The sequence below is a fragment of the Sorex araneus genome, chromosome X (assembly GCF_027595985.1).
Source record: "Sorex araneus isolate mSorAra2 chromosome X, mSorAra2.pri, whole genome shotgun sequence".
Taxonomy (NCBI): Eukaryota; Metazoa; Chordata; class Mammalia; order Eulipotyphla; family Soricidae; genus Sorex; species Sorex araneus.
The window spans coordinates 77,231,650-77,248,407 of NC_073313.1; positions in this window are offsets into that span (position 1 = coordinate 77,231,650).

Here is a 16,758-nt window from a genome sequence, read left to right on the forward strand (position 1 = left end):
AGCACGCAGTTCTTATTCAGAGTGATCATTTCCAACTATCTTTGTCACAGCAGTCCTTTCTCTATCCAAACTGCCTTCTCCCCAGCACTTGAGGCAGGCTTCCAAAAGTGGACAATCCTCCTGGCCCTTGTTTCTACTGTCCTCGGGTATGAGTCTCATATTGTATCACTTGTATCACTTGTCATACCATTGCTCATTGATTTGCTCAAGTGGGCACCAGTAAAGTCTCCATTCGTCCTGGTTGCATGCCCAATGGCATCTCCTCGCTCAGGAACACGCAGAGCCTCAAACCATTCATTTAGGATCTTGATGAAGTAGTCTGAACATCTCGTAGATAGGCGACCAGGCATTCTTTTGACATCCTGTGGAATCTAGTCCATAACAACTCTAGTCCAGCGGTCGTCTCTACATCATATTATGTGTCCAGCCCATCTGATTTTTGTTTTCTTGGCAAACGAGAGGGCGTCCCTGATTCTTGATTGTCGACGAAGGTCAGAACTCAAGATTTCTTCTCTCATTTGAGTGAAACGTAATATTCCAAGCATAGCTCTTTCAATTCCTCTTTGGGATACCCGAATAGCATTCTCTTCCTGTTTTCATATGGTCCAGTTCACTGAAGTGTATGTTAGTGCAGGAAGAACGGTGGAATCAAAAAGATGTTCCCAGAGCCGGAGGTTCTTCATCCTCTTAACAACTTCTTAGATGCTCTTGAAGGCCTTCCATGCCTCTCTTCCTCCTGCGCAGCTCAGGTGCCAGGTTGTATGCCATGTTGAGTTCTCAACCTAGGTACACATAATTGTTGTATTCGGAAATGTTAGTTCCATTGAGAGCAAATGGAATGTCAGGAACTAGTCTGTTTCTCACGAATATTGTCTTCATGAGATTCAGCTGTGGTCCGACCTTTCCACACACATGGTCATAGTCGGCCAGCATTCGTGCCTATTGGCTGATATTTGGTGTTATTAGAACGATGTCATCAGTAAAGCGGAGGTGGTGTAGTTGCCAACCATCTATCTTTATCCACATTTCTTCCCATTACAGTAGTTGCATGATGTTCTCGAGGGTGGCACTGAAGAGTTTCGGTGAAATGGTACCGCGGGGCCAAACCCCTTTATTTACATTGATGATCATTTCTTTGTAGAACGGTGAAATCCTGGTGGTGACTCCGTAAAACAGTTCATGGAGGATCCTGATGTACTGAATTTGAACACCCTCTTTGACGAGGGCTTCGATGACTGCTTCACTTTCAACAGAATCAAAGGCCTTGTTTAAATCAATGAGCATTAGACAGACTGGCATCTTGAACTCTCATGAAATCTCAACGAGCTTGGTCACCATGTGGATATGGTCGATCATGCTGAATCCTTTTCTGAACCCTTTTCTGAACCCAGCTTGCTCCCATGGTTGTCCTTTGTCTGGTGTTCTGCCAATCCTATTCAGGATGACAGGCAACAGGCAGATCAGGCGATAGTTGCTGATGTCTTGGATGTCTCTCTTCTTATTCAACAGAACGGTCCTGCTGGTTTTCCATTGGGATGGAACCATGCATTCAGACAGGTAGTGTGTGAAGAGCCAAGCCAGTGTATTGACAAGTATTGGTGGCAGATTCATCAGGTACTCGGGTCCAACCTTGCCTGGACCGGATGCTGTACACTTCTTTACCAACAAAATGGAGTGTCGGATTTTGGAAGGAAGAATGCTGGGAATGCCATATCCATCCTGTGGAATTATGGGCAGGTGGACATGGCTATTGAAGAGATCTAAGAAGTCATGGATAACCTTTTCCATTGCCCTTCTGGAAGATGTGAAAGATCCATCAGGACGTTGGAGGGCAGTCATCTTGACCTTATAGTTGGCAAAGGACAGGCAAGCTTTGCAAATATTTTTCAAGGATTCTGCCACATCGGCCAACACTGCTGCTTTCTCTCTTTGACGTCTTCCTTTATTGCTTCTCTGCACAGCTTTGTGAGCTCGGACATTCGCTTGTGATTGCCTGAGGCTCACACCAGACCACGTTGGCAAATGAGTTTGAGAGTTTTCCAAGACAGGCTTTTTTTGTGGCTTTCTCTCTCTCAGTTCCTTGCACAATTGTGGAGGTGATGAACCAGTCAATTGTATTCCTTATTGATGTTGTCAACGATGGCATCTTCCCATATTGCCATAATAGTGCCAAAGAGCTCCCAGTTAGTGTTCATTGTGGGAATTCTCTTCTTAAACTTTGCAGCTCTTTCTCCGCACTCTGTTAAGTAAAATTTCACATGAAGGAGATGGTGGTCTGATCTCATCAGACTGATGTCAATTTTTGGACAACAGTGACATCGGTCAGGTAAAACTGTGGATTGAATATGATGTGATCAATTTCATTGTGAAACTGTCCACCGGGAGACACCCATGTCCAACATTTAGATTTCGCCTTCTGGAACTTCAAGTTACCATGGATTGTCTTGGTCAACATGATGAACTCAGACAGTCTCTCACCCTTTTCATTCCATTCTAGGCCGTGGGTCCCTATGTGGAGTTTTTCAGGCGACCTTTTCCATCCTATCTTGGCATTAAAATCACTGACAATGACCTTGTAGAAGGTGTGGTCTTCTTTATATAACTTCTCCAGCTCCATGTAGAACTTCTCAATTTCTTCTTCATCGTAGTTGGATGTTGGTGCATAGATGACGAAGATAGAAACTGCCAACAATGAGCCACATCTATTCAAATGTAGGCATCCGATACGGGTTGTTAGACATTCAAACAAATCAATGCTCATGGCAAATTTTGTGTTGATGAGGATACCAACACAACCAATGCCTCTACTGTCGCATGTTCCGAGGAACAGTTCTTATTTTGTTATTTTTAAAAATTTTATTGAATCACTGTGAGATAGTTACAAGCTTTCATGTTTTGGTTATAATCACACAAAGATCAAACACGCATCCCTCCACCAGTGCACATTTCCCCCCACCAATATAGCGTGATATGATCTTGTCTTGGTCAATTCAATGACATTGTATTTGATCTTCTGTGCTTGCACCATCAGGTCCTTGATGGATGCTTCCAATGCCAGCGTGCGTGCATTAAAAGTCTGGACAGTCATTTTAGTCCTTCGTTTTGGCAGCCTATTTCGGTCCTGAGATTTTAGCAGCCTCTCCTTGCTCGTCCTTCTCAATGCTGCCGTATTGGGGGCTCTTCCAGGGTCAGGGGAATTTGAAGCCATTTTTGCTACTGTTTTTGTCATATCGGATACGACACAGGTAGCTTGCCAGGCTCTGCTGTGCAGGTGGCATGTAGGGAGGTGGGCCCCTTCCTATTCCTCACTTATCTATAATAGCTGACCCTCTCCCTACACCTCACTTATCTACTGTCTCATTATCAAAACATATTATGTTTTTCAATATCCCACATATAGGTCCTATCATTCCATGTCTATCCCTCTCCCCCTGACTGATGGAGAGTATCATGGTAAATGAAATGAGACCTTAAAATCTTAAGTGTCAAATTTCTACAATGAAGTGCTTTCCTTCCTTGTCATATGACAACACATTTGATGCAAATTTGAAGATTTTAGAGGTGCTAAAACAGTAATGGACATGGGACCAGAATTGTATTATGGTAATAGTGTGCTTGCCTTCCATGTGGCCAATGTGGGTTCAATCTCTAGTACCCTTCATGGTCCCCGAGCCTGCCAGAAATGATTCCTGAACACAAAGCCTTAAGTCCTAAGCACGACCATGTGTGACTAAAAATTTCCTAGCAAACAAACAATAGCAACAACAAAATCAACAATGTTGACATAACCAATTCTCCTCAAAGGGAAAACCATAAAAGGATCTGTGTCCAGTAGTAGTTTGTTGATGTTTTGGGGTCACATCTGGTGGTGCTCAAGGCTAGAGGTTTGTTCATTATAATCATTCACCTACATTTTTCTAATGAAATCTTTAATTTTATTTCAGATTTACATATGTATTTGAGAGACAGTGACTTACATAGGCAAAATTTCCAGGGCAAAGCTTATATACAATGCAATACACAAACAAGGTAATTCCTACATCATGAACAAAATGTCTAAAAATTTGATAATAATTATGAATCATTCTCAATAAACCTAATTCAAATATTGAAAAATCCAATGACAATACTATCAAACATGAGATTAACCATTAGACCTATTTCTTCTATATAAGAAATAAGCACTTAATTTTATTATTCTCTAATGTTCCTCCAGGAGAAGCAAATATCAGAATTTCTTTAGATTGAGAAGCTTAAAGTGATCACCTTATATTTTAAAGTAAATATGCATTGTGGGGTAGAGAAATCAGTTATTTTCTTTTAGGCTGTTTGGGGGACACCACTTCCCCAAAAGAATACAATTTAGAAAATGATAGTTCTCTTTATTTTTATTTATTTATTTATTTATTTGTTTGTTTGTTTGTTTGTTTACTTTTGGGTCACAAAGGCAATGCACAGGAGTTTTTCCTAGTATTGCACTCAGGAATTACTCCTAGCTGTGCTGGAGAACCAATGAGATGCTTGGGATAGAACCCAGGTCAGTTGCATGTAAGGCAAATGATCAATCTTTTGCCTGTGTTCAATCCCTGTCATCACATACAGTTCCCCGAGCCTGCCAGGAGTAATTCCTGAGACAAGAGACAGGAGTAACCCCCGAGCATGCCACGTATGGCCCCAAACCCATTTTTCAAAAGGTATGAGGATGTGGGTCAGGAAGATGGCCCAAAGGACAGGAACCCTAGGTTTAATCCCTGTCACTTCATGGTTCCCCAAACACTACAGGAAGTGGCTCACTAAATAACATTGGATGTGAACCCTTCCAAAAATGTATGAGGATGAAATAATGGTACATATCTAGACTGGATGCAAGTGAACAGATTTTTTTCATGTAAAATGCCCCAAGGGGTACTCTTTTTTCAAATGACCAAAGAAGTCATCTTCCTAGAAGTTTCATATGATGTATGGAGTATTGACTCTAGAGAAGCAAGAATGGGTATAGGAAGAAAAACAGGAAAAGAATTATTTAGTGGAAAGAAGTTACTCACTGACTTAATGCTAGCAGCTGAAAAATACAATTCATTTCAATATACTGATATTGCATAAGGCATAATTTCTCAGTTGATTTGACTACACAACATTTTAGTTATTTAATATTTTGTATACCAGCAATTTATTGACCTTGAATAACGTTGATCAGTGATGTAGGTTTAAATCTGCATCATTCTAAGGATTAGGAGGTCTGCCTCACAGCTTGGAAACTGGCCTCACATGCTGGGGGAAAAGGCAGCTCAGATAGAGAAGGGAACAGCAAGTAGAGGGTTCCGGGAGGACCCATTCGGGTTGGAAGATGCAAGCTGAAAATAGACTATAGACCAAACATGATGGACACTCAATGCCTCTATTGCAAACTACAACACGCAAAAGGAGAGAGAACAAAGGGGAATGCCCTGCCACAGAGGCAGGTTGGGGTGGTGGGGGATGGGGTGGGGGTGGTGAGAGGGATACTTGGATCATTGGTGGAGGTGAATGGGCACTGGTGGAGGGATGGGTAAATGATCACTGTATGAGTAAAATGCAAACACAAAAGTTCAGAAGTTTCTAACTGTACATCACAATGATTCTCTAATAAAAAATTTTAAAAAATTAAAAACATAAAAAAAGTTTTAAAAATCTGCATCATTCAGAGACAAATTCCAGAAATCCGTTTTCACAAATCTATTTACACAAAAATAACACTGTCCAGTTTCTACTTTTCCCACAGTCCCTCTAAAAAGTAGCAGTAGCAACATTTCTTTAGGAAGCTTATTGAGAAATAACCTATGTATTAGACTAGGCTAGTCCAATCTATGTCTTAGACTAATCTATGTATTATGTATTTGTCTAACCTATGTATTAGACTAAAGTAGACTAGATTACTTTTTCTTCCGGTATCTGTTGAAACCAATCTTTATATGCATTTTACACATTAACTTTCTGCTGACCTATTTTTTTCAGTGCAGCAGTTTGCAAATGGTCGCCATAAATCTAAGGTTCTAGACGATTGCTTCTATAAACATATATCCATATTTAAAAATAACTGTAAAGGTATTTTACAGTTTGTAATAAATTTTGACTATCTCAAATTTTAACATTTTTGCTTTTTACTAGTGTTTCAGCTTGAGCAACAGGTTAACTGTTTCTTTGTATTACTTGGAATAAAATCCAATTTGACTTCTTTGTTTTTTAAATTATAAATGACATAAGATAATGGTTTGAGGTGACAACATATTAATTTGGTCGATTTGTATATTGAAATATAATTGTCATTGTAGCAATCATTTGCATCTGCTATTATTAAACAATTATTCTTTTAGTGGTTGGAATAATTAAGTTCTAGCTTCTTAATAAGTTTGATATTTAGTTAATAGTACTATTATATTACTATATTCTGTAGTAGATCACAAGGGCTTATTTACTGTTTTGAATAGATCTGTTTCCTTGAAATACATCTATAATATCTCCTCACCTCCTAACCCCTGGTAACGACCATTTTACTCTATCTCTATGAGTGAACTATTTTTCAATCCACCCACTTCTTGGCTACTGAAACATTTTTATACTGCAAGGTATCATTCATTATATTAGTGAACTCAGGCTACCATTAAATGTACCATATATTAGATGACATAAAATAGCAATCACTTGATTATTGCTACAGAAACATGAAAGTCTAAGACCAAGGTATAAGTTTATTTGATTTCTGATGAAAATTTTATTGGCTTGTAGATAACTGCTTTTTGCTGCATAAAAACATGAACGGGGCAAAGAGAGAGAGAATGTATGAGAGTGATAGAGAGCATGAGAGAGATAATTATCATCTTCTAATAAAGTCCCAGTCCGTTTGGATTAAGGATATAAGCTTCTCATCTCATCTAACTTAGTTATTAGTTAGGGATTCTCCCTTTAGATACAGTCAAATTGGGGTTAGGACTTTAGAAGGTAAAATTTTGTGGATGGTTCATAGAATAATATCATTCAGAATAGCTACTAAAACTTTCCCACATTTTAGGTACTTTGCTATGAATTCTCTTTCCTTGCTGTTGAATATAATTCATAAGTAACATAAGCACAGATCTTACTCCCATTTTAGTATAAGAGGAAACTAAGTCTATGAAATTGGAGACTCATCCAAATGAACACAGCCAAGAAGTCAGGATTTGCAGTTGATATTATTTTGTTGGGTTTTTTGGGGGGACACACCCAATGGTGCTCAGACATCATTCCTAGCTCTGCATTCAGGTATCACTCTTGGAGGTATTCAGGGGACCATATGAGTGGCAAGGATCAAACCCAGGTTGGCTGTGTGCAAGGTAAGCACCCTACCCACTGTACAATTGCTTTGGCTGGCAGTTCATATTTTCTGACTAAAACTCCCATTTGTAACTGAACTTTTTTTTCCTTCTAGATATTGACATGCCTCGGGAACTCAAGAGCCACCAGCGTATCCCAACAGGGTCTAATCTCTTAGTACTTCCAGAGCCAAGTGAAGATCCTGGGACAAAAATATAGTTGATTTGTTTACAAAGGTCATGACATTGTAATGCTCCAAATTATTCACAGGGTTGGACAGAAAGACTCTTGAACATTTGCTTTGCAGAAATATAGCTCCCAGCCCCTGCAATACACAAAACTAGCAATTTTGAAAGAAAAATAAATGCTACCTTTGAGGAAAGACAAGAAGGATACTGGACCAAAGCATTGAAAATAGCCATTAATGGATTGGCATGCAGATTCCTGAGGTCAGTGTAAGAGAAATCTGGGGGATACTAGGTTCTCTCAGCGAGGTTGATGAACTTTGGATGGACATGGAAGGTGGTGTTTCCAAGAGAGGTGGAAGAAAACTCCAAAAGATGGAGGGACTTTTGCATCATAGATGACTGATGTGAGGGCCTTAGTGGTGAGCAGAGGCTTTGTGCTTCACAAACCCAGGGCCCATTGCTGGGATCTGGAATAGGGCCAGAGGTGGGATAACTGTTGTCAAATATTTCTGGATACTCTGCGAACACCCTCGTCCATTCCACCAACCTTATGAGAGGGTTTCTATTGGTTGGAAATAAAGCCACAACAGTACAAAATAACTTGCACAAATTTCTTCGATTAGTGAATGGCAGAAGTAGGACTCAGCAAGAAATATAAAGTGGAGCAAGGATAGCCTCTTTAACAAATGCTGCTGGCAAAACTAGGCAGCTACATGCAAAAACTGGGCTCAGACGTCTACCTAACACCATGCAAAAAAGTCATATCAAAGTGGATTAAAGACCTCAACATCAGACCAGAATCCATAAGGTACATTGAAGAAAAGGTTGGCAAAACCCTCCACGATATCGAAGCTAAAGATGTCGCATCCTCAAAGATGAAACGCCACTGATAAAGCACGTGGGAACAGGAATAAACAATTGGGACTATCTTAAACTAAGAAGCTTCTGTACCTCAAAAGAAACAGTTACCAGAATACAAAGATAGTCTACAGAATAGGAAAAGATATTCACCTAATACCCGCCTGATAAGGGGTTAATATCAAGGATATACAAGGCACTGGTTGAACTCTACAAGGAGAAAATATCCGATCTCATCAGAAAATGGAGCAATGAAAGGAACAGAACTTTCTCAAAGAAGAAATCCAAATGGACAAAAGGCACATGAAAAAAATGTTCTTCATCACTAATCATCAGGGAGATGCATGCTAAACAACAATGATATATCATCTCATACCACAGAGACTGGCACACATCCAAAAGAACAAAAGCAACTGGTATTTGCATGGATGTGGGAGAAGGGGACTCTCCACTGCTGGTGGGAGAGCCGACTGGTTCAGTCTTTTTGGAAAACAATATAGACGGTTCTCACAAAAAACTAGAAATTGAGCTCCCATTTGATCCAGTTATATCACTTCTGGGAATATATCCTGGAGATGCAAAAATACAGTAGAAATGATATCTGGATTTAGATGTTTATTGCAGCACTATTTACAATAGCCAAAATCTGGAAAAAAATCGAGTGCCCAACAACAGATGACTGGTTAAAGAAACTTTGGTATATCTATACAATGGAATACTATGCAGCTGTTAGAAAAGATAAAATCATGAAATTTACGTTTAAGTGGATCAACAGGGGAGTATCATGCTAAGTGAAATAAGTAAGAGAGAGAGAGGGACAGACATAAAGGGACTGCACTCATTTGTGGAATATAAAGTAACAGTATGGAAGACTAATACCCAAGGATAATAGAGATAAAGGCCAGGAGGATCGCTTCACAACTTGGAAGCTGGCCTCACATGTTGAGGGAAAAAGCAGTGGGGATGGAGAAGGGAACACTAAGTGAATGATGCTTGGAGGTCTCATTCGGAATGGGAGATGCGTGATGAAAGTAGACTATGGACCAAACATGATGGCCACTTCCTACCTGTATTGCAAACCATATAACCCAAAAGGAGAGAGAGAGTAATAGGTACTATGCATATCACAAAGGCAGGGGGCGGGAGTACAGGGTGGGGGTGGCTGTAGGGTTACTGGGAACATTGCTAATGGACAATCGGCACTGGTGGAGGGATGGGTACTCGATCATTGTATGACTGAAACATAATCATGAAAGTTTGTAAGTCTGTAACTATCTGACAGTGATTCATTAAAAAATTTGAAAATAAAAAATAACTTAAAAAAAGAAGTACGACTCAGGTCCCCTCTGCACTTCTGTTTTCACCAAAAGTCCTCTTGTCTCATTTCTCTCTCTCTTTCTCTCTCTCTCCCATAATAAACTTTTTATTTCAGAAAAAGTACCCTTTCTAGCCTATAAAGGACCTACCTGAACTCATAATTGTCGAAGACCCTATTTGAACTTCATTCATTGACCAATTTTCCTGGGTAGCTGAGGCAAGTGACTGGCCTGGAAGAAAGCTGGGGGCATCCTTCAGGGTCTCTATAGCCAGAAGGTTCAAACTAAGACAGCAGGGAAAGGAAAAAAATGAGGCCAAAACATTGATCAAAACTGAGAAGCACACAGTAGAGCCAAGAGCCAAAAATGCCTTGGATGTATTCAGAGACAGATTGCATGCATAGGAGCCAAGGTGGGTATGGAAGTCAGGCTGAAGACTGTGGAGAAAAAAATGTAACATAAGCTAGCTGGAAGCCAGGAGGGCTACAGAGAGAAAGTCCTGAGTCAGAATATCACTAGTCAGTGCATCACTTACTGATGGTGCTAACCATCCTCCAGGCAATATGCCAAGGTTTTTCCAAGCCAGACTTTACCTCACCCACACATAAACTTTGATAGTCAAGCAAATTATACCTTTTTTTTTTTGCTAAAGGGGATATTAAGGCTCAGAGAGATTAAATGACTTGGCTTAGGTCACAGGACTGGGAGTAACAGAGCTGAAAAGCGGCTGAGATCTAGCCAAAAAATCTCAGCTCTTGTTTCCACTAGAGATTAAGTAGACAAGCCTGTTTAGTTCTCACTGGTTAGAACACCTCCATGGATCATTCCTATGATTAAAAGGTTGTAGACTGGGACCAGAGCAATAGTACAGTGGGTAGGGTGTTTGCCTTGCATGCAGCCCACCTGGGTTTGATCCCCGACAACCCATATGGCCTCCGAGTACTGTTGGGAGTAATTCCTGAGTGCATAGTCAGGAGTAATCCCCAAGCATCTTCAGTGTGACACAAAAAGCAAAAAATAAATAAAATTAAAAAGATTGTAGATGATAGTGACCTTGTGTAAAATACAATGGAATCCAAGCTTGTAGTGGCCAACCCCCTCTGAACTTTATGTAGTAAGTATGCATTGGTGCACAGCCACTTTGAAAGGCATTCAAACCTTACTGAAAAGATTCCTGATGAAATATATGCAGTAGACTGGTCAAGCTTTCTTCTGTGTTGGCTAATGTTTCTTTGGACAATTAGGTTCTACTCCTCAGTGAAAGTTCTCTGAAGCATAACTTTAGTTTATCAGCGACCAAAACATTCCAAAGAAACTTTCAAAAAATCTTTAGTTCATTTCTGATTTTACATACATGCATAAGTGTAATTTGTATAAATGTTACAGAGATTTTGTTCATTTATCACCTATACTAAATGACTTATGGCTTGTGGAAAGTATAATTAAAAGTGAGATGTCATCAAAGAATCTAATTAGATGAATTGAGCAATGCTAGAGAGATTTTACTTTTCAAACTACTGGTAATGGAAAATAACAGTGCTAGAAGTTGTAAGAATAGATTAAAAAAATAAAAAAAACCCAAGTACCTGGCCAGTTACTAAATACGTCACCAGCTTGGGTTTTTGGACACATGGGATTTCAGAGACATTAAATTTCCATTTAAAATTTACTCATCTTACTTGTTGACCTTGTGACAACCACCATGCTCTTATGCCTTCAGATACATTCTTCATCCTTCTTCAACCAGCTCTGTGCCCCCAAGAAGCAGACCATTTAGATGGCATCTCCTGGGATTTCTGGTCCTCTGGTTTCTGGCTGTGTTTTGTCAATGAACAGTACTAAATTGAATGGTGATGTAGAGAAATATCAGGGTCTTCATCACTCTTATCTGCTTACTGTCTGGGTGCTATAGACTAAATGTTTGTGCTTCCTGCCTCAAGCTTTATTTGTTAAAACCTAATTCCAAAATTGGAGACAATGTTGGAGGGAAGGTTTAATGGTTGGATTGGTGCTGGAATACTGAATGCATGTAAAAAAATCATCATGAATAACTTAAATTTTGTAAACCACAGTGTTTATATAAAGTGTAAGGGGAAAATTGGAAAATATAAGCAAATTAATTAAATGACAAAAAATAAACAAAATATAAATAAATAAGTAAATGAAACCCAATATCAAGTGTATGTTGTATTTGGAGGTGGTGTTTTGAGGAGGTGTCTAGGTTGTGAGGAGCAAACCCTCCATAATGAAATTGGGGGCAGAGTGATAGCCGTGAGCACCTCTGGATGTGGCCTCCAAACCAAAATGAATAAATGAGTAAATAAATAAAAAACTGTGGTCAATATCTAGATAAATACTACAAGGGATAAGGAAATTTCTTTGCGTATGAGTGACTCAAGTTCTGTCTTAGCCATGCATTTGGTCTCCCCAGCACAACCAGGAGTGACCCCTGAGCAAAAAGCCAGGAATAACCTCAAGAACACCACCAGGTATGAGCCAAAAACCAAAACAAAATTGTTACTAACATGATAAAATAACCCCAGATCTTATGCCCCTATCTCCCAGCCATGAAATCAGGAAGTAGGCTCTTACTAGATACAAAATTTTCTTGAAGCATGATCTTTAACTTCCCAGACTTCTGAACTTTGAGAAATACATTTGTTTGTGTTTAAGTCACCGGGTTTTTAGTATTAAGTTTTAGCAGCTTTAAGTGGACTAAGATTCCAGGCCACAGGTTCACAGGCCTATATTCCTTCACCAACTGCCACATCACCTATTGCTCAGTCTTTCTCTGGCAGCTACAGTTTTCAATGGGTTTCACATCAACTCCCCTACTTTAGACTCCCTAGTAGATGAACTCATTGCTGTTTCCAGACTCAAGGTTTTTCACCATCCCTGTCAGCTCCTATTACCCAGCCAACAAATAGCTCTGTAAGTAGTTCCTTCCTCAGATTCCTCTCAAGTTACCCCTTTAGGCACACCATGTCTTTCCTGCCAAAGCCATGATAAATGCACTTACATGACATCTGTGGGCCTCAAAGTCCCTCAGTAATGGAATTTTGTTTTCCAGCCATGCAAGGGAGATTCAATAATTCACCAAATATTTATGGAATGCTGATATGTGCCAGATGGTCACAGAAAAAGCAAGACAGACAGCAATTCCTTGGTCCTGCTAATAGGAAGAGATGGTGTTTCAATCCCAGGGGAGAAGAGCTCTTCATTCTATCTCATCCCTCTCTATGATTTCCAGCAGGAAGCTCGAAGTTGGGTTCAATTGCCAGGGAGCTGTACTTGTCACTAAAGACAAGCTGTACTTGTCACCAAAGAGCAGCTGCCCTCCTAAGGAAGAGTTTCTAAGAAACTTGCCCTGAATTCTGGGATAATATATTCTCAGAAAGATACAGAATACAAGTGTTACAAAGACTTGAGATATTTAATTGATGATAGCAATTAAAATTAAATGTATAAACAAACACAAGAGAATTTGGAACCAGACCATTTGAAATGTAAGTCCATCATTTTCACTCACAATAAGAAATATATCTAAATACTTAATAGGGCCCAGCATAGAACAAATAGTGCATTAGTGGTAACATTGGCAGCAATAATAACAAGAGCTAATATTTATGTGATGATCAAAATATGGAAGGCACAATGGCACATATCAAAAAGTATGGCAACAGCAAGTGTTGCTGGGTTGTGGTAGAAAGGAACCCTCATCAACTATTCATCAGAAAGCCATCTTGTTCAACCTCTATGGAAAGTAATGGAGAGTAATGGAAATCTTCCCTCAAAAAATAGAAATATAAGTTCTATAAGACCCGGCAATAGCACTCCTTGGACTCTATCCCCTGCAAAAATAATACATTTATTTGAAAGCATATATTCATATCTTATATTCATTACCACAAAATATAATAACCAAAATATTGAAATAACCCACATGTCCAAGACAGGTGACTGGATCAAGAAGTTGTGGTATAAATTATGAACAACTTTGTAACTGTGTATTTCACAGTGATTCAGTAAAAACAAAAATAAATTTTAAAAAGATGTGGTATATATGCACAGTGGAATACTATGTAGCTCTAAGAAAAGCAAAATAATTCAAATTTCTGCAACATGGATGGGGCTTGAGGATATTATGCTGAAAGAAGTTAGTCATAGAGAAAGATATAGATACAGAATGATCTCTCTCATATGTGCAACCTAAACTTACATGGCAAGGTAGAAAAAGGTTCCAAAGGCAACACAACAGAACTGATTTACACAATGGAGTTTATGGGGGTTAAAAGGATGGAGTGGTTGGGTCATTGGGGAAGAAGTTTGGAACACTAGTTATGGATGTGATGTTAGAATTATGTGCATGGGAAACTATTTTTAATAGTACTGTAAATCACAGATCTTCAATCAATTTTATAAGTTGTTTTAAATGAAAAAAATATGAAAGACACTCTGTGAAAGTGCTTTACATAAAGTAAGAGCCTATGAAGATAATTTTATTATTTTTCCTATTTTCCAAGTGAGTTGAAGATAATAGACTGACTGGTTGAATGTGGTGACTGGCAGGGGAGGTGATTTCAAAAGGGAAATGTTTCAGGATTCAGCTGCTAGGCTTCTTTTTGTGTGGTTGTCCTGACTTCAGGCTAGGGAAGGTGCAGATCCCTTTACAGTACACACAAGATCCCATATTCCAAGTGAGAAAACTAAACTAAGCTATGTCTTCTTTCTTTCTTTCTTTCTTTCTTTCTTTCTTTCTTTCTTTCTTTCTTTCTTTCTTTCTTTCTTTCTTTCTTTCTTTCTTTCTTTCTTTCTTTCTTTCTTTCTTTCTTTCTTTCTTTCTATCTCTCTCTTTCTTTCTCTTTCTTTCTTTCTTTCTTTCTTTCTTTCTTTCTTTCTTTCTTTCTTTCTTTCTTTCTTTCTTTCTTTCTTTCTCTCTTTCTTTCTCTCTCTCTTTCTCTTTCTTTCTTTCTTTCTTTCTTTCTTTCTTTCTTTCTTTCTTTCTTTCTTTCTTTCTTTCTTTCTTTCTTTCTTTCTTTCTTTCTTTCTTTCTTTCTTTCTTTCTTTCTTTCTTTCTTTCTTTCTTTCTTTTCTTTCTTTTTGCATCACACCAGGCGATGCTCAGGGGTTACTCCCGGCTCTGCTCTCAGGTGGTGCTTGGAGAACCATATGGGATGCTGGGAATCAAACCCAGGTCGGCCACATGCAAGGCAAAAGCCCACTGTGCTATCGCTCCAGCCCCTATGTCTTGCTATGTCTTAGTTTCTTATAGCTACTATAATTAGTAATTAGGATTGGAAATTAAGCTTGTTTGTTTCAAAAATGAGAAAAATATTACTTGTTCTGGAGGCCAGAAGGACTATATCAGCATTACTGAGTATAAAAATAGGTTTCAACAGAGCTCTACTCCCTAAGAAGATTCTAGGAGAGATTCTTTCCTTAGCTTTTTTCCCTCTAGAATTGCTTCACTTGTGGCCACATCACTCTAAATTGTAATCAGTCTATGATCATACTGTGTTCAGTTCAGGTTGCATTTACTCTTTCTATGTTCTTTATTTGAGAGCATGTAACCTCCCAATAAAGTTGGGACAGACCCAGTTCTGAGCTCAGGGGTCATTCCTGGTGACGCTCAGGGGATCATATACAGTTCCTTACATGTGTAATGCTCCTTAATATAATCAAGCCCAGGATGAGCCACATGAAAGGCAAATAAATGCCTTACCACTGTCCTATTCCTACAGCCTCTCTGACTCTTTTGTACAAAGATACCTGTGGTTGAATTATAACCCATCAGATAATTCAGAATATCCTAACTTCAATATTCTTAATTTAATTACATGAGAGGACTGGAGCGATAGCACAGTGGTTGGGCATTCGCCTTTCACACACCAACCCGTGTTCGATTCCTTTGCCCCTCTTGGAGAGCCCAGCAAGCTACTGAGAGCATGGAGCCCACACGGCAGAGCCTGGCAAGCTACCCGTGCATATTGGATATGCCAAAAACAATAACAATAAATCTCTCAATGAGAGACGATACTGGTGCCCGCTCGAACAAATCTATGAGCAACGGGATGACAGTGATGACAGTGAATTACATGAGAAAAATCCCTTTTCCCATATAAGAAAACATAGACTTAGGGATTGGAATTTAGATATTTTGTGAGACATTATTGAACCTATAAAAATGCTAAGTAACCTACCCACGATAACATAGAAACGTCTCATTATTAATTCTGTAATACTAAACTTTAGAGACAAATTATTTAACTTCACCTGAAATACCAGTGAAAATCCTTCCCTTGTGACATGCAAGAAAATAATTTTTAGCTTTTCAGAGGGAATGTGATGGTACAAGGCAAAACTTCTATGTCAGTTTTAGAACAAGCTCATTTTCTAAAATTTATAATTATTACAGTTCACAATAACCATTTAATTTATTGAAGGAACAGCTGAATGCCTTAACAATAAAGTAGTAAACTCTTACTGATCTCCTCAGTTTATAAAGTTCTTTTTCTGATCCAGGCTGAGAACTCTGCGGCCTTCTCAGAATGGAGACAGGCAGATCCCCCTCTCTGCTGGAAGACCCAGCAGCCCCCACCCACACCTGACATTTTCTGGCATGAAATGGCCCAGCCCCCACAACTGAACTTCATCAAGCTGTCAAGACACCAAATTGTTCCAGCTCCTGGAGCATGCAGCCAAATAAGTGGCTGTGTGACACCTCCACATTTTACAGCCCAGTAGGACCACAGTAAATTTGATGGGAAAGTTGTATATAAAGTCTCCAAGCTCAATGAGTGAAAACAACACAGAAGGCTCAACTAGCACCAACCAGCTCCGTAAATCCTCAGGCAATGACTTCAGTAACACCATTGTGAAATATAACAGTGATCACAAATGAACTTTTATTGGTCTGTTTTCTGATAATGCCATTTGCCATTTTGTTGTAACAAGCAACATGAAGTAAATCTGTTTTGTGCCTGCTAAGGGAGTAGGTCTGGTAGGAGGGTGGAAAACTGGGAACACTGATGAAGGGAAGGTCACAATGGTGGGTGGTGAGATTGGTG